The sequence below is a fragment of the Aricia agestis genome, chromosome 15 (genome assembly GCF_905147365.1).
Source record: "Aricia agestis chromosome 15, ilAriAges1.1, whole genome shotgun sequence".
NCBI classification, from domain to species: Eukaryota; Metazoa; Arthropoda; class Insecta; order Lepidoptera; family Lycaenidae; genus Aricia; species Aricia agestis.
In genome coordinates this window covers 3,143,651-3,163,957 of record NC_056420.1, presented here as the reverse complement: position 1 = coordinate 3,163,957, position 20,307 = coordinate 3,143,651, and the positions used below count along the sequence as shown (strand labels likewise).

The following is a 20,307-nucleotide window of genomic DNA, read 5'->3' as shown; positions in this document are numbered from 1 at the left end:
TTTTTTACTTTAACGCGGCGTCACCTTAACACATAAGTAATAAAAAATATATTAATTGTAAGTTAATCGTACCAGCTTAAAAATCTCCAATTTTCTTAATAAAATCTGTGAATAAAAAAATAATTTATATAAATGTGAACTAAGCCTTATGCTTTCCGCCTGTTGTGACTTGTCCGTTCCATTATATGTGACTATACGAAAAGTCACAAGTCGGAAGTCACGTAATATTACTTTCTTTTACTTTTAAAGTGTTTGTAAATAACCGATAATAGTTATCACAATTTCATTTTTTTTACTAAATACTAAGCTAATTTTTCAACGTGTTAACAGTAAAAACAGTTGGAGAAAGTATAATAATGCTTACAAAATATGGTCACTTATCTGAACAAATAAACCGTTCCTGAAGAACCATCCAACCTGCGTCCGCGTCTTGTAGCAGATTTTTAACTACTAAATTCAAATTGAAGTTTCTCGATGTACAATGAAATATAGTGCTATCATTTAGTGCCGAAAATATTTTTGTAGTATGTTTATAAAACTAAAAAAAACGGTCACTAAACCGAACATTCCGGCCGGGTTGTTTTTTCATGATTATAATTTTAATTAATTTGTAGTTAAATTATGTTAGATTTTTCAATAACAAGACATTCAATTGATACATTAAGTATTTAAGAATCTAACATATGTTTTTTAAGTAACTTACTTTAAGAAAAAAAATAGTTATTAAAGATTTTGTTACAACTTCTGGGAAGGGGACAGGTGAATTTAATAGGTTTCGGTACTTAAAAACCCTTATAAATCTCATACTAAATAAAATTTTATACAAACGTAAATGTATTTTAATAAAAGAAAACTTGTTTTTGCTCCTACATTAAAATTACAAAATTTTAGTATGTAATTTTTTACAAATAATCTGTAGCGAAGTCAAGGGACAAGGTAAAAACCAGGGGTACACATTTTTTTGAAAATGCCCTACTAGTACGAAAATATTTAACATGTTTGAGTTATTTTTCAGCTAGGTAAATAGTAATTACCTAGGTTTCTGCGCAAAAATTTACTACAAAATATTTAAACTCTAAAAGAATATTTTTTAGTACTTATTTAAATATTTTGTAGTAAATTTACTATTTATTTATATATTTTTTAGTGTTTTACTATATTCTTAGTGTTTAAATATTTTGTAGTAAATTTTTGTGCCGGAACCTAGGTAATTATTATTTTAAGCTGAAAAATAACTCAAACATGTTAAATATTATATGAATAATATGAGAAAATTATTTTGGTATTACGTATGTATGAGAATTTCGATAGCACCCGGCCCCTTAAAATCCTGGAGATGTTGATCAGTAAGTCGAGACCGAAATTTATTTCAAAAAGTTCATCTTCGAAAATGCTTGGTCCGCAGTCCGCACACCATGGGTCGGCGGTCTGGATGCGGACCGCGGTCCGCCATTTGGTGACTCCTGGTCTAGAGCCTAGACCAGGAGTCACCAAATGGCGTCTAGACTATAGTAAGCCGTATAAGCCATGAGAATGCCGTACAAACACGTGAACAAGTCCAGTCAATGATGGCCTTGCCCACCTCACGTGCGGCTTTTTGCTGCGATTAAGTGTCATTCAACATTGAGACACGCACACGCACCGCATATTCAAAGATAGAGATACTAGAGTCGAAAACTTCAGTAAACAAAACACGTTTTAATTAAGGTCTAAATTTTTGATTAACCCTCTTATAACTTATTGATACGTCCAAATTGTGTTACTCATTATAGCCATATTGTTCTGTCCTCGTCTCTCTGAAGTGACTAATTGACTAGTGACAAATTTTTTTTTTTAATGAAATAAGGGGGCAAACGAGCAAACGGGTCACCTGATGGAAAGCAACATCCGTCGCCCATGGACACTCGCAGCATCAGAAGAGCTGCAAGTGCGTTGCCGGCCTTTTAAGAAGGAATAGGGTAATAGGAGAGGGAAGGGAAGGGAATAGGGGAGGACAGGGAAGGGAATAGGGTAGGGGATTGGGCCTCCGGTAAACTCACTCACTCGGCGAAACACAGCGCAAGCGCTGTTTCACGCCGGTTTTCTGTGAGAACGTGGTATTTCTCCGGTCGAGCCGGCCCATTCGTGCCGAAGCATGGCTCTCCCACGTAAATAAAATTATTGGTGTAAGTAGAGAATACAGTTTAATTTTGACTCTACATAATATCTATCTTGAAAAAGATCGATCGGTGCGGTGCTACGCATCTCTATGTGCGTTGACCCCTACTAATAATTTGAACAATGAACTTTATTTCACAAAAAAAAAAAATCAACCGCAAGTTTTAATGATCACTTTCGAGCTGCGCTGCTCTGCGCAGTTCAATTCCGCTGTTCCATTGAAGCGTGTCTTGTAGTACCAGAGTGTAACCTAACTGATTACTCTCTGGGAGTGCCGGCAGAATTGAAAACGAAACAGGCATACACTTTTGTCACACGCTAGAGACAGAGGTGGGATATATTATGTAATAAGTTTTCAATTCAAAAATCTTGAAAACTTTCTCGTTTGTAAAGTGTGCGTTGCATCGCGCGTCAATGTGAACTGACCTTTAGGTGATCGATGTTGATATATGAACCAGAAGTGATGTGATTGATATGGTGACGTAAGAGCTGATCAGCTGTGCACGAGGTAAACTGTACCTAGACAGCTAGACAACGTAAGTGACCATAAAAGTTATTAAAGTTACTATATACTTATTTGGTATAGTATTAAGTTATAAGTATACATATAGTAACTTTAGCGTCACACGGCCACAAAAACTTAGTGCTTACGCAGTTAGTTAGAAACTTAGAACTAGTTAGAAATTAGAATAGTTGTTTAAAAATAAGCGTGTTCTCTACAGTCTTTTTAAATAACTTTAGGCCCAATTTTACCAACGACTGTTAAAGTTAATGGTCGAATTAGTATCACGTTACCTCTTACTCTTACAAAGGGTTGTCTGTTTTTTTTTTTTTTTTTTATGAAATAAGGGGGCAAACGAGCAAACGGGTCACCTGATGGAAAGCAACTTCCGTCGCCCATGGACACTCGCAGCATCAGAAGAGCTGCATGTGCGTTGCCGGCCTTTTAATAGGGAATAGGGTAATAGGGGAGGGTAGGGAAGGGAAGGGAATAGGGGAGGGTAGGAAAGGGAATAGGGTAGGGGATTGGGCCTCCGGTAAACTCACTCACTTGGCCAAACACAGCGCAAGCGCTGTTTCACGCCGGTTTTCTGTGAGAACGTGGTATTTATCCGGTCGAGCCGGCCCATTCGTGCCGAAGCATGGCTCTCCCACGTATATGTTTGTGTCTGTCACAACACAGTGTGACGTACGTTATGGATGGTCCCAGTCACGGCGCGCGTAAAACTATTCTCTGTGTTGATCTATTTAATTGTATGGTTAGTTCAATTGAAATTGAATTAAAAGGGATTTAACTTTTAATGAGATCTATACTTATTACAGATAAGCAGTAAGCCTGTATTAACTAATATGGTGAATCTATGTAGTTTTATATAACGCATTATACAAGTGCATCGGGTTATGTAAAGTGTTGACGCAATACAAAGGTTTCCGCTATGTGTTACATGAAAGGGACGAGTGGTATATAGAAATTATTGCAATACCTGCGGCCTTAGCATGGCCACAGTAGGAACGCGAAAGAAGAGAAACACTGTAGAGATAAACTAAAGTCTAAAGGTACCGGTATCGGAACGGTACCTTTAGTCTATCTCTACAGTGTTTCTATTCTTTCGCATTTCTACTGTGGCCATACTAAGCACTTTTAAGATTTTTCGCAGATAAAAATATTGTTTGTTTTATCAAACAGAAGCTACTCAAAAAATTAGCTTGATAGTAAGATAAAAATTATTTTTTGTTACTTACTATCAAAATGCTTTTAAGCATCTTGCGGGGGATGGGGGTCCTGCAAGTATGTGGGTCTCTGCTGCGCCCGAAAGATGGTAGTGGACGTAGCCCCTACCCACTAAACACTCGGCGGCGCTCCACTATTTGCCCCAGGCAGGCCGAGGGATCACGTGAGCTTACACCACGGCTACGCCGGCTAGTGCTTGCTGCTGCAGGCTCTTCTCTGTGTGGCCCAAGGGCCTTCCACGGCCGAACAGAGGCCTCACGAGGCTTGCATAAGCCAGTTCTAGGGCTCCCTGACGATAAAGTTTTCCGGGATTATAAGTATCCTATGATATCCTTTGATCCTATGATACACAGCAAAATCGGTCATTAGTATGTATTAAATTTGTATTTTACAACCCAGAAACAACATTATGCAATACAATAATAAAATATACAGTAGTGTAACTCAGCTGTGTTTGTTAATATTGAATTAGTGCAACACATAGACGATTACATAAGTTTTAATCGCGCGATGTGATACTGGTGGTGGCATGGTTCTTCTCTTTAGTGTCTCTCACGCGACAGCCACGAAAGCATGTGGCGGCCACACGCTACAACGATTTACTTTACGACCAATATTATGATTAGACTACCTTTTTTTTTTTTTTTTTTGCGCCGAGAAAACTCCACTATGCGCCTTGGGCGGGCCGCGGGATCGCGTGAGCCTACACCACGAGCTTGAAACGGCGTTTGTGGCTGTCGCGTGTTGCCCGTGTGCGGCGACACTTAAAGTTATAATATCTGAAGTATGCGCCCTATTCGAGCGGCTTAGGTATAGCCTACTATGTTCTATTTATACTATGCTACTACCTACATTTTACTTAGTAACCAGTAACAAAAACATATTATATTATTCCTCTTAAGTAGATTTACAGAATTGTTATAGAATTATACATGAATAAAATTAGCTACGCCCAAACCAGTTTTGAAATGATCAACACCAAAAATAATATGTGAATAACATAACAATGCACTATTTACCACCGTGTAAAAATGTTAAGGTTAAGGTACAACTACGTTGACGTGCGCGCTGCGCGCAGGATGCACTTGCTGTGTAGTGTGTACTATAAATCCTAAAATTAGCACTCTTACCATGGGGGTGATACACCACCATGGAAGTATGTAGCCAAATAAGACAGACAAATCCGCCATCTTGTTTACAATCCGTTAGTGAAAAAAAATCCTTTTTCATACATTTATATTTTAAGAATAACGATTTTAATTGTTTTATGTAAATTGTTTATTTTTGTTTCTGTTCTTGTTAGCCGCAATTCTTACACCTTGTACTCTTTTTAACTACCCCATAGGACAGACCGCCTAGTTTGGGGGACCGTTACTTGTAAAAATGCTTGTAAACTTATTTATGGTCAATAAACTATTTGTATTTGTAATAATAATAATAACCAAGTCAGATACGCAGGAAATATTTAAGTGCATAAGTGCGCGCGCAATATACAGGTCTCTCTCGTCTACTCATTCTATATTTGTATATTATTATCAAGTCAATGAAGTCTGAAGATGTAGAGAAATACGGTGACACTCAGGACGTAAATAATCTCAAATACCTATTTAGGCCTTTAGCTATGATTAAGCAAGTGTCTCACGTCCTATAGGAAGTGGGAATCAGGTCGGGACCCGACAAAATTTACAAGAGCCGACTTCCCCCATGCGATCTGAAATTATTAATTTCAATGTACTCCGTTTCCACTTCAAATGCAATTTTTACTCGGACTTCAGAGTTCAGAGTTTAATTAACAGTAATCGCTGATGCTGAAGTCAGCCATTCTAATCGTAACGTTGCGTTTAAATAATATTTTCGATAGAAAATTATAATAATTTGTATGTGTCACTTTCTAATACATTTGGCATTCTGTTCTTGACAACCCTTTTTTTATGAAATAAGGGGGCAAACGAGCAAACGGGTCACCTGATGGAAAGCAACTTCCGTCGCCCATGGACACTCGCAGCATCAGAAGAGCTGCAGGTGCGTTGCCGGCCTTTTAAGAGGGAATAGGGTCATATAGGAGGGTAGGGAAGGTAATAGGGGAGGGTAGGGAAGGAAATAGGAGAGGGTAGGGGTTTGGGCCTCCGGTAAACTCACTCACTCGGCGAAACACATCGCAAGTGCCGTTTCACGCCGGTTTTCTGTGAGCCCGTGGTATTTCTCCGGTCGAGCCGGCCCATTCGTGCCGAAGCATGGCTCTCCCACGTCAAAATCCTTATGATTATGGAATGTGATTTTGTTGGAATCTCTCTCTCTAGCTCGTGACAACTCTTTAGAATAGTAAGGGTACCCTGCTCCAAAAGACGTAAAAGTGTATTGATGTTCTACGTACCTGGTAGCATCCACAGAAATAAATCAAATAGGCAAGTAGGTAGTATCCTTGACAACTTTTTAGAACCAAGTTAAAACCTTGCCGAAAAATACTTATTATCTTTTTCGGCAAGTCGTATGAGTGTAGTGAAGCCATAAACTAAAGTAGATTAACAATACACGTGAGATATAATAGGGGGTCAAAGTCATTTCCCACCCGCGTGGGTACAGTACCGTATTGGTGGCCGTCACCCCGATAGATAAACAGAAAGCTTCGGCACGAACCGGTCGGCTGGAGAGAGTAACAGGCGCACTCACAACTTTTTTTTATTGGTTATTAGCTGTCCCGGCGAACTTTAAAACCTTGCATGGACTTCAAGGATTATTTTAAGGTCCAGTCCGACCGGTCCAGCCGTTATCGAGTTATAGCGTTACTAACACAATTGGAAATCCATTTTTATATATATATAGACTAGCTGTCCCGGTGAACTTCGTGTCACTTTAAAACCTTCCCTGGACTTCTACGAATATTTTAAGACTAACATTAGCCCAATCCATTCAGCCGTTTTCTAGTTTTAGTGTTACTAACACAATTGAAAATCCATTTTTATATATATAGATAGATATAATAGATGTTTATGGTTTTATTATAAGACGCAGTTGTGTTAGACAGTATTACTCGAAACCTTGCAATCCTCGCAATAAAAATATCGACTTACGCCTGTGCTAATTTTCACCAAAACGGGCCCAATAGTTGCGGAGCCTACTCGCAAATAACCTATTTTTAGTATAAAAGGAAATAAAATGGCTGTTCTTTAGGCAAAAAAGTGAGAGTGGCCGTTGTGTGGAGAGCTCGCGAAAGCGATCGGAACCGGGGCACTGGGTAACGAGAGTATCTGGGTTCTGGGTTATGGGCTGTTTGTTGTGCTGGATCGGTAATAAAGATTATCTTTAGCTTCGAACAAATATTTCTGATCTATAGGACGATTTCGATATGGTTTCGGTGCGGTCAATATGAAACTTAAGTGGGCGAATAACCCCAAATTGTCGATTTTATAATTCATATTTATACTTGAAAATAAGCCCGGAATTGTTTTATTTTCTACACATAGATACTACATTATATTTCCGAGGATCCGACCTAGAAAATTTTCTTGATAGAAAAAAATCACAAAGATGCATCTAATTTTCATGAATTTTTCATATATTGTCATTACCGTGCATTAAACTAAGTTAATATTTTAACACATTGTATAAAATTCTATAATTGAGAATCTGACCTAGCGGATTTTTAAAATGCTGTATTTTAAAATTAAGTTTGTTATTATTTTTAGCAATATTCCGCGAAATAAACCTCAACCTTTAAGTGAATGAGTGAGTGTACGCATAGGCATGCGTACAGCACCCTCCTCTCCCACACTGCCTATGCGTACACTCGTATGCAAGAACCTGCAAACACCACCACCGCACAAGCAATTATGTTGGCAAATCCGTGCAAGGCCCCTCACCACCATGCAGGTTGAACCTCGACGCGCGTTTCGCCCCAACACCGGAGTATCCTCAGGATGTGGACTCTACGAACGTTCAAAACACACATTTGACAACTTGACGCTCCCGCTTCGCAGTCGTCTGGTCGCGTATTTACGCCCAAAGTAACTTAAGTTAAGTTACTTTGGGCGTTTGGTAATAAGTAATATGCATAGTACCAAATACTAATCAGCAATTGAAAAATTATAATAGTAGTATATTGCATAAATGTAAATAAACGAAAATATAAATTATTAAAAATAAAAAATAACTTTAGAAATGTAAATATTGTCTATAAAAAATATAAATATTATAAATAAATATTGTGGTAATAATGACATAAGGAATAAAAACTAAGATTTTAGATCCAAATAATTTAAACAATACTGTACTAATATATTAAGTAATATTTTTTTATAAAGTAATCATAATATTTAATATAATAAAAATATCTGTGATGTTTAAATGCGAGCTGCGAGCACAACAATGTATGCAGATGTAATATTTTAAGGAATTAATAAAGGCTTTTTATTTTTATTTATTTAACTTAAGTTAAGAACATACCTAATGTATTTACTGAAACCCTTTTCTTTTTTTCAGGTAAGAGATACTGAAAATATTAGTAACGCTAGCTCTCAGAATGAAGATAAAAGATAATGGATGGTAAGTGATAGAATTAATGTTAGTTTGCCTGCAAACAAATAATGTGTAATATGTGACTGTCCAACGAACGTTAAAAGTGTTAATTACACCGGTTCATGTACTATCAGAGAATTTGATTCATGGGCAGATGGCGGACCTACGTAATTTGGTCACGTTATGTCTAAAGCTTTGGTTTCCTCCAAGAGCGGTGCCGTCGTGTGGCGGGCGTGATGCAGCGGTGATTGACGTCACTAAAACGGTTGTCTATGTGGGCGGTATGGCGAGGTTTCCTAGAGAACGGTGTCAATTACCGTTCTCTACAAAACTGCGCCATATTGCTTACATGGACAACGTTCTAGTGACGTCATTCACCGCTGTATTGCGGCCGCTGCATGACGGCGCCGCTTTTGGAGGAAACCAGAGCTTAACCCAGCCGACAGAAGATAACGAACACTGGAATCTGGATTGACATAACCCGAACGAAAAGAAATGGCTCAGCCATCAATACTAATTTATAAATTGCGAAAGTGTGTCAGTCTGTCTTACCTCTGCAAGCTCAAACCGCTGAACCGATTTTGAGGAAATTTTGTATGGCCATTCTTCGAGACCTGGGAAGGGATATAAGATACTTTTTATTTCGGAAAAATGTACGGTTCCCGCGCGATAAACGAATATCTGCTCAACGGAGTTGCGGGCATCAACTAGTTTGCCTATAATTCAAATTATCTGATATATAGTTATTCGGTCAGGATTATATTCAAATGACCCATAGCAGTGGTTCTTCACCAGTGGTCCGCGGATCACTGGTGATCCGCGAAGCCATCCAATAAACGTGAGAATTCAGAAGTTAGTAAAGAGTATGCAGTCACAAAAATCACATTTAATTAAAATCTGTAACTTTTAGATTTTTGCCAAATGAAAAATGAGTGCTAATTTTTTTTTTAATTATTTTTAGTTGTGCTTTTTTTCTTTATCAAACCACCCTTCATTTAGGCAAGCCAACTGGGTGATCCCCGGCAAGACAAACATTTGGTAAGATGGTCCCTAATGACTAAAAGGTTAAGAACCACTGGCCTATAGTGTTATGTAACAATAATATTAATTATTATTGAGATCAATGAGATTGTTCTACGGTCATTGTCGTAATTTGCTCTAGTTATAGATTGATTCCGATCAATAGGACAATTATTAATGGATTATTGTTTTCAATGTTTTGTAATTCTTATAATTTGCATGGCACGTTATTTTTCACCGTGAAAAAGAAAAGCAAATTGTGTGGAATAAGATAAGATATATTACTGCAATATTATGAGAGGCCGGCCGCCTCTCATAGAAAACAAGAAATGGAGCAGCAAGAAATGGAAAAGGCGTAAGCGACAAAATGGTTTTTGTCGCGTAATTTAAAAACCATAAATATATTTCATATAAGCTATGGGCAAATTAAAGTGTATGCTTGAACCAATCTATGTACAAATTTTGGAAGCCTAAATCACTCTCTGTTGGCAAAATAGGAATCCCTTTTTTCACAGAGGTCTTTTTGATTGATTATTCTGTGTTTAGTGTTATAAAAGTTGACCAATCGTGTTACGCTATGGGTAATTCAACGACAAAGACATGATGAATACTGACAATGAACTTTAATTTCTTAGCTTTAGTCATTGCTGAGAAAAATCGATATCGCTGCAGCTAAATTATCAAGGCGTTGCCTTAATAGTTTGATATGACGTGTGCAACATGTCGGATTTTAGTCGAATCGTTTACTGTATGTGCCAGCAGCGCCCTCTGCTCCGACCTTTCCATAATATGCCTTATTATATTATTATCTTGCTTTCCAATTCGCATAATATCGGGGAAGCCCGCAACTCCGTTGCGCCAAAATTCGTTAATAGGTCGGGAACCGTACATTTTTCCGCGATAAAAATAATCCTATTTTCAGTCCCGGGACTCTTAGTATCCCCATATCAAATTTCAGCAAAATCGTTTTCAGCGGTTTGGCCGTGAAGAGGTAACAGACAGACAGACAGATAGACAGACATTCGCATTTATTATATTAGTATGGAATTACATATTATTATTGCAAAATGTTACTATGTTACTTTACGATAATTTTGGCTTCCGCAATTCGCTTGTGCAAACGACAGATTAGCAAATATTGATGTTGTTATATAAACACGTTTATAATGGTGTTTGTGGTAATTTGGTAAACCGTGCTATCTGTTCGTTAGAATTAACCATGGTTTAACACTTTTACATCAACGACTGATTAAGTTAATCTGACTGACTGAGAAAACTGAAAAAGTTAATAAAAGATAAATATATTGCCTCTCTCCTTCTTTCTTCTCGAATAATAGAGCGATCTGCTTGCATTATAACTTCACTGAGCTTAGAATCAACAATTTTCCAACACTAGAATCGAATTTACGTCTTCCCAGTCAAAAGCCATTCTCTATCTATACCAGTCTATACCATGGAGGCTACACGTTGCTGTTGTAACAACATGCTTAGACTTTAGGGCTTTTCTCTAGGCCCTAGACAAAAGTTTATCTCTTAGGCGAAAAAAGGAAAGGGACACCGACGATCTCTGAACGATTACGGCATTAAATACATCTCCTGATTAAAATTAATAGCAATCATTAACTTACGTAACTTCTCTCCACAATCAATAAGGCTTCACTTTCGTAATCAACTTGTTGCATAATGTAATTTAATACAATAGCAGGTAATAGCCAATAGGATTTATGGCCTAATTACGTTGGGATTATGATGGGTTTTGATAGCCACCATGATTGCGAAGCTGTAGAACAACGTCACACAAACAGCGCCAAGGATGGGCAATCATAGACGATGTTTTTAGTCACATCAGACTCTAGTAATAAGAATTAATCGTATAATATTTTAATATTACCCATCATAGACCAAGGTGGCTGTATGACGCATATTATACACGGAGTTCCCTGCTAATGAGTTGCGTTGCTAGTATGTTCACCAAAATATATTTCTTGGCAATGTTCTTCTATCGATTTTAGATAGAAACTAAGCAATTATTGGCTCAAATGAACAATTATCATATTAATATTATATTGGTTGCAAAGAGCTAACGTTTTGTAGTTCGCATGTGCACTTTCGGTGTTGCGAAACGGAATGCGAGCGAATGTTACCTGGAATTGACCAATTAGTTTGCGATTATATATTTTTTATTGTGTTAGCAGTTAGCACACCTGCAAGGATGGGGGACACTTGGATGACATTTTAATTGGTGTTTTTTTTAATGAAATAAGGGGGCAAACGAGCAAACGGGTCACCTGATGGAAAGCAACTTCCGTCGCCCATGGACACTTGCAGCATCAGAAGAGCTGCAGGTGCGTTGCCGGACTTTTAAGAGGGAATAGGGTAATAGGGGGGGGGGGTAGGGATGGGAAGGGAAGGGAATAGGGGAGGGTAGGGAAGGGAACAGGGTAGGGGTCAGGGTATTGGGCCTCCGGTAAACTCACACACTCGGCGAAACACAGCGCAAGCGCTGTTTCACGCCAGTTTTCTGTGAGAACGTGGTGTTTCTCCGGTCGTGCCGGCCCATTCGTGCAGAAGCATGGCTCTCCCTCGTCTTCTTGGGTGTGGACAGGGTCCCCGTAAAGGCTACTGGCGCCTGTGTGCAAAAAAAGGATTTTGGCGCCCCTCTAGGCAAATTTTTCTGGGCCCTTGGTTTTGGCGCCCCTAAAGATGGCAATTTGGCGCCCCTAGAGGATGGCGCCCGTGTGCACACATTGCACATATGGTAGCGGGGGCCCTGGGTGTGGATGCAAAGCTCTCAAAATGACACCAACGTTATTGTTGTTCACATGCAAAATGGTTGCCTGTTGTGTCACCTGAAAGACATTACAACTTACAACTTGACTTACAATATGGCGACCTGGATCTGATTATAGCCATGCGCCAAAAAAAGCCTTGTTGTAATTTTGGCCGTAGAACTTAGCTAAGTTTCATCAAAATCGTCTCAATAATTTTAATACCTATTGTAAACTAATCATGACGATTTTGTCATAAATTTTATATCAGTAGGAGTCAGGACTTAGCATAAAAATGACCAATATCCGTTGAAAAACACCTTATGAAATCAATTTCAGTTCAATATCTCATAAATAGTTGTTTTTTTTTCACCCAGACGACCTCTTTGTTGCGAACTTTTTTCTCGTTTTTCTGCATTTTATAATAATTCTCATCGCAAACAGCCAATTGTTGAAAATGAGGTTGCTTATATGAGGTTAATTATTGCAAAAATAAAACGTTAAATGCCAAATTATGGTTGTATCGCACCTGCCTCACCTGCTTCAAATATTTGGGTCTCACCTTGAGCAGTTTATAACGAAGAATTAAGAATAATGAACGCATTTTATGTTATCCAAACAAAATAAATTACGTGAAATGATGCAAATCTGGGAGCACGGCAGTGCTCCAGCCAAGCTTTTTAGCAAAGGCACGGCCGTACCATACTTTTCTCGAAGCGGTTCGCGGCTTTTAGCACTAGAGAAATAATCAGCGACTGATTGGATTTATTGGGTACCATCGTTCACATGCGTCGTTACATACTAAAAACACTTTACGCTTGCCGTTTGTGTAAGTATGAACCACCCCAAATATGAAGTTTTATATTTGTTTTTCTTGTGCTCAATGCCGAGCCACTATAATAATTATAAAATAAAGAAAACTATTGATAAATTCACTTAATGTTGATTTAAATTACAAAATAAGTTGAAGGCTTGGCTTGAATGTGATCTGAAAACTTTTTACGATAGATATATTGCATGGCTATGCATATATCTAGAGGACTTATTAAACGGATACATACTAATAATAATCAAAATAACGAAACACAGTATTTCCGGACCAATACGACCTGCAAACCTTCAAAAAAGAGCGTGTTCCCTTTTAAAAGGCCGGCAATGCACCTGTAACTATTCTGATGTTGCTAGTGTCCATGGGCGACGGAAGTTGCTTTCCATCAAGTGACTCGTTTGCTCGTTTGCCCTCTATTTATATAAATAAAACATAATTTTATCCATTTGTCATGTCATAATATTACTTGAGCAGCAGCAGCATTGTAATTTGTAGCAAACTATTCAAAGCCTAAAGGGATAATATAAGTTATAATTTATAATACACAAATGCCATTTGTAAAAAAAACATGGCGAACTCTATGTGTAATTTTCTACTACCGTTACCCTCATTAAATTTGCAATTAAATAGTATTGTGATTATAAATTGAGATGAAAGATATCCGGTTTAATTTCATACGCTGGTTCTGCTAGTCGGGTTAGTTCCCGAACCGGTGGTAGGCACCTAATTGACCTGACGTTCGGAATATTTTTCTAAACAAATTACTCTGAATAAAAATTATTTTGATTTTGATTTTATTCTATCTCTCAAGTTGAACCAAATTGCACACGGTGTATAAATCAAACACGTAATTTTTTAATTATGATAAGATGATCTTTTGCGCCTCGATTTGCCTGTTGGACTTTAGAGCCTGGCGCGAACTTGGTTGGATATTTTCTAATAACGATTTAAATCAGATGCCTTATTCTCATGCGTCGAATTTCGATAGCAGTGTCAGGCTCGCGTATACGCGCAAGTGACACAGTTTGTGCTCGAAAGTCGAAACAGTTCGAGCCCCGAGGATAGCCCCCTGCGTCGAATCGATTTTTCGACTGAAATAATATAGTTTGCGTCACAATCGAGATAACCGTTGACGTAAATGCAGTGAGTACGGTTTTATGTATAAATTATAACTAAATCGATTAATCTAAATATTTTAATGCACGATTCTTAGATTAACCCGTTGGAAAAACACCAGGAAAAAATTATGCGGTATTAGTGCTAACCGTTATTACATTTATCTTAGTAAAGCGTGAATTATTATACTTATTTATGATGATTTATCGTTATTGTGTTTGTAAATATTGTGAGAGGAAATGTTTGTTTAACGTCTCGAAACCGATTTTGATAAAATTTTGCGCAGGTAAGTATAGAGAAGATCACGGGCATTCATGGGGTCCTTTGTCTACTTTTTATCGCAGGAAAATCTATGGTTACCGGCGGAATTAGGTTTTGCGCTGTAAGGTAACGGAAATGGAAAAAAGCTGTCAGTTTGCACCTACAGTATGTCACTATTTCTATAATTATTGTCATATTGTGTAGAGAAAATTCGTTATTATATTCGTCCGGTCCAATAAGAGACAAAAAATTGTAAACTATGAATAATTTTTATAGAGCTGAAATTGGTAGAGACGTTAAATACACCATTATAATAAAACCTCAGAAGTCCCAGGAGGGCGGCGATCCCCTTTTATGTGCTAAAAATTTTATTCAAGGTGAAAGGTACAAAAAATGGGAGTTTTCACGTTTTCTTTTCAAACGGGTTTGAGGTTTTATTTATAACGAGCTTTTGCCCGCGGCTTCGCTCGCGTTAAGAAGTATTATTGTATATAAACTTTCATCCCCTATTTTAACCCCTTGGGGTTGGAATTTATCAAAATCCTTTCTTAGCGGATGCCTACGTCATAACATCTACCTGCATGCCAAATTTTAGCCCGATCCGTCCAGTGGTTTGGGCTGTGCGTTGATAGATCACCATGTCAGACCTTTGAGTTTTATATCGTCTCTACAAATTTTCAGCTCTATGCGAATTATTCCAAGGCCGAAAGTTTATAATTTTCCTTATTCCAATCTGTCGCTTTTTCTTTTTTGTATTAAAGACAAAATGCGTTTTCACGGTCATCATGTTTTGTAGGTCCAATGTGCGTATTAGCTTTGTGGAGCCCATTTTTGTTTGACTATCCCAACTCCTTAACCATTCCATTTTCAAATTGCTCCTTCAGTTTACAGGAAAGTGTAGTCTTGCGAACTTATACGATCCTATTTGGGATCGTAGCTGAAAAAGATTAAGTAGTTTTTGGTCTATATAAATTTTAATCACGTAGCTAATGTTTAAACATTAGCGGAGTTTCCCCGTGAGTAAGGCAATGCATATTGCATATCTCTCTATAGTCTACTAGCGGCCCGCCCCGGCTTCGCACGGGTGGACATTGATTTTTAAATATTTTTTTTTTCAATCTTTATTTCTTAGTCAATCTTTATGTTAGCTTACAATATATGGAATATTTTGGTAGTTTTTTTACACAACGTTAATGTTAATACGGTTCCCTTTTTTCTCTCATTAAATAATTATAGCCTATAGCCTATGTTCAGCAGAAATAGTGTAGATTTAAAAATATGCATTAATTATACTTCCATCGGCATCGTGGGTATCGCAGACACAATAGATCTTCAATAATTGTTATGCTGGCAGCCGGCTGCCGCTATTGGAGATTTATAGTTATAGAAATTAATTATAATAACAATCAAAAATAATACTCATTCAAAACGTAATGAATTAATGAAGCGCTATAATATTATCCCATCAATGAAGCGGCACCCGGCTGTCGCATAACTATTATATTATAAATCTATTGTGTCTGCGATTCCCATGATCGAGGTAATAATAATTAATATTTACGTGGACTCTCCGGGCGAGCACACCCGCGCGGCGCGCCTTGACGACGCCCAATTCGCAACGTGCAGCAGAAATCGTAATATTTTAATTTCGCCATACAGTAAAACCAAACGTCCAATTTTAATCATTCAAAGACCAAATATTTACATTAACTGTACTTAGTAATGAAATAATTTATTTTGATAAGAATTAATGCCATGAGTAAAATAAAGGCATTTAAATGTAGTCCGAAAACATTTCAAGATTTTTTAATAAAAAAATGGTTATTGTGCCTCACTCAACATAGATAGGTATAGTGTGTCGCGGACTTTTTTGTAGATATTTAAAATATCTACAATTACTTAGAACATTTTATGGTTCTATCTTGTATAGTTTAGGCAGCGTACGCGAATAAAGTAACATTTCTGGTTGATTTTTTACACCTTGCGTCCGAAAATCCCAAATATCTTACGGAACCCTATTTTTTTTCCAAAATAAAATTTAGCCGATGTTCAGCAGAATTAATGTAGGATTCCAATGGTAAAAGAATCTTTCAAATCGGTCCAGTAGTATCGGAGCCTATTCAAGACAAACAAACAATCAAATCTTCCCTCTTTATAATAGTAGTGTAGATAATCTATATAATATAAAAATCAATGCCACTTTTCGTTGTTTTATGCTTCGATCAAATATTCTGAATATTTGATCGAAGGTTTTATGAATATATGTATATATAAAAATGGATTTTCAATTGTGTTAGTAACGCTAAAACTCGAAAACGGCTGAACGGATAGGGCTAATTTTAGTCTTAAAATATTCGTAGAAGTCCAGAGAAGGTTTTAAAGTGACACGAAGTTCACCGTGACAGCTAATAATCTATATATAAAAATCAATGCCACTTTTCGTTGTTTTATGAATATATGTATATAAAATATGTATGTATGTTAGATTTAAGGTATTTGTTATATTATAAGCCTCTGATGCCCGAAATAAATGATTTGATTTGATTTATAACTCAAGAACGGGCTCCATCCAAACTAAAAACTTTTGGCTTTGTTCGGACTATTTAATCCTTCGATCGCGGATTCTTGGAAATCGATTGTTCTCTCGGCCTATATATTATATATATATATATATATATATATATATATATATATATATATATATATATATATATATATATATATATATATATATACACGTGGGAGAGCCATGCTTCGGCACGAATGGGCCGGCTCGACCGGAGAAATACCACGTTCTCACAGAAAACCGGCGTAAAACAGCGCTAGCGCTGTGTTTCGCCGAGTGAGTGAGTTTACCGGAGGCCCAATCCCCTACCCTATTCCCTTCCCTACCCTCCCCTATTCCCTTCCCATCCCTACCCTCCCCTATTACCCTATTCCGTTTTAAAAAGGCAGGCAACGCATCTGCAGCTCTTCTGATGCTGCGAGTGTCCATGGGCGACGGAAGTTGCTTTCCATCAGGTGACCCGTTTGCTCGTTTGCCCCCTTATTTCATAAAAAAAAGGAAAGACCATAAGCGCTAGACTCTATACATCTATTTAGACGGAAAAATGCCTAGGAGTTTTCTGAATTTATCTGCCCATCTCTATCCATCTACGGCATACGGGTCACAGGCTAGGTTAGGGCTTATGGTCTCTACATCTATTTATTTAGACGGAAGAATGCCTAGGCGTTTTGGGAATTTATGTACTGCCCAGTGCCAATCCGACTGACACCTCTATGCGCGTTGCACGGCCACGGGTCAAAGCATAATATTATGTTATGCACTTCTGAGTCACGGCCCCAAAAGCTGGTGAAACGTATTGTGCCAACTGCATTCGTTACGTAACCCCGCTCTTGTGTAACCCCGCCGGTGAAAGACAGTGCTGCGGCTCTACTCGCGGCGGCCGGTCGTGTTGTGTAACAGACTAACAGTGTTGTGTTGGGAAACTGACCAGTCCCGATCTGGGTCGGTCTGTCACACGCCAGTGATGTTAAACATGTAACACGGGGTCAGTGCTTGGGTAAGATTGGCTAAAGTTGTCCAAAGATAGTGGAAAATTGTTAAAAGATTGTGGGGAATTGCCCAAAGGTGGTTGAAATTTGTCCCGCTTCAAAGTTGGTCACTGTTATAAATTGTCCAAAGATAGTTGAAATCGTCCAAAGATGATGGATAATTGCCGAAAGATAGAGAAAAGCTGTCCAAGGACGATAGTAAATTGTCTTGTCCAGACGGTGTTTGTTTTAATACGATTGAATTTGTCCAAAAATAGTGAAATATTGTCCAAAGATAGTGAAAAGTTGTCCAAGGACGGTTGTAAATTGTCCACACGCGCACGGTCGAAAGTTGTCCAAAGACGCTTGAATATTGTCCAAAGGTACCACAGATGCTTTAGTATTGTTTACTAGCTAGGTCACAGTAGAAATGCGATAGAATAGGAAATAAGTTACTTGGCGCCACTTTAAGTGGAAGTTAACTTTAGGTTTAATAAACGGGTTAATGTTGTTCCCCATATATTTCATATTTTAACATAGGACTAATTTAAACTCGGCTTGGCGTAAGTGGGCCAGCATCTACAGAAGAATACACAAAGTGCATAACTTTGTCTATTCTGCTGTAGAAATAAACTCTTTTCATAGCAGCCATGCTATGCGTATTATTATAGGTTTACCAGAATCTGATGAAAAATTTTGACAACAGATTTTCAAAAAATATCCTTGATCATTGGATACATTTTTATATTTGCATGTTTCACACACCTAATAAGCAGCTAGAAGGAAAAAAAGGATCAAAATGTTTTATTTCAATTACCCCGGCATTGCTAGAGTAAATTTAATTTCTCACTTTTTGCCATCAGATTCTGGTAGACCTGTAAACATTTGATGTGATGTATCACATTTAAAGAATTTGAACTAATGTCCATATAAAAAACTCAATCATCAATGTGTTGTCGTCGTTTCAATGTGCCACTTTTTAAACGACTTCCTAAAAGGAGGAAGTTCGAAGTTCGTTTGTGGAAACTTTATTTTTCCATTTTATAGTTTTGCAAAAAGTGATACACCGGATTGTAAAAAATGTACTTAAAACAATTTAAAATAAAAACTACGATAAATGGAGCAACCTTAATTAAAATAAAAGGCTCCGATTGAAGGATATATGCCAGTTTTTATTAAACAATCACTTTATTTATAAAAAATGTTTTTAAGTACGGTATATGATTGCGATAGCAATGTTTAATAGGCACACAAGTTGATTTTATTGAGTATTTAATATATTATATGTGATAGTTTATAGCATGTTAGCTTCTTTATGTGCAATCTATATATATAAAACTCAAAGGTGACTGACTGACTGATTGACATAGTGATCTATCAACGCACAGCCCAAACCACTGGACTGATCGGGCTGAAATTTGGCATGCAGGTAGATGTTATGACGCAGGCATCCGCTAAGAAAGGATTATGATAAATTCCAACCCCAAGGGGTTCAAATAGCGGATGAAAATTTGTATAAGCTCGTATTCTATAAAGCAAAAGCAAAAAAACTTACACTCTACCTACAGGTTGCGCCTACTAAGTATACCATAGTTTGGTACTACTAATATATATTCTGTGGCTAAGTTACTTAAACTTATTTTTTCCTTAGCTTTAAAGTTAAGAAATGAATAATTTTTTTTCTGAATGCGGCCAAGTAAGTGCATGCAATTTTGTGTTACGTCTCGTTATTTGAACTTAAAACAACCCCTTATTATTGGCGCTTTAATAGTCTTAACTCATAAGCATTCCTAGTATTTTCGAAACAAACATAATATAAGCTGCAAATAGAGCTAAAATAGAACTAGATACCTTTTATCATTCTCTCTATCTCTTGGCCCATTACAATCGAAATAGGTTTAGTGAGCATCCGGACTAGGCATGAGCAAGAATCATGTCTTAAATGTTATTGATGTAAGCCTTCTCAGAATAGTCGGGATTTCGCAAGCGTATTGCAAAATTCTGCCAAATCCGTAGATTGAGCCTTCATACAAATATCATAGGTATAAGCCTAGGTAGGTAGATAACTATTTTGCAAGCAAAGTTTAAGTTTACCGTTTACAATCACTCAGAATCATAATAATTCATGATAATCTATCGGAGGAAAGATCAAAGAGTCGTTTATGACAACGCTAAAAGAAACCACGAATAATAACAAAACTATTTTCTGCTTTCATTTAGATTACAATTGATTGGAACGAATTCTTGTATCAAAATGCTTTCTGTAGCATTATACACTATAAAATTGAGGCTAGTGTTTTTTTGAGTAATCTGCATCCACGCCCCCATTACAACGTCATCAATGTATCCTTGTAGATCTGTATTTCACAGTCTTA

The 20,307-nt window shown here is 37.4% G+C and overlaps 1 protein-coding gene across 3 annotated transcripts in view; it reads left to right on the top strand.

The window, feature by feature from the left end:
* Positions 1-20,307, top strand: part of LOC121734363 (protein fem-1 homolog CG6966) — a 96,392-nt gene that overhangs the window by 44,788 nt on the left and 31,297 nt on the right. For 2 of the 3 annotated variants that reach the window (XM_042124911.1, XM_042124910.1), the window contains exon 1: positions 17,836-17,961. The exons of the other annotated variant lie outside the window; for it this stretch is intronic. The gene's annotated coding sequence lies outside the window, so the exon portion shown is untranslated. Of the gene's footprint in view, positions 1-17,835; positions 17,962-20,307 lie in introns of those variants that run through there. 3 annotated transcript variants of the gene reach the window in all.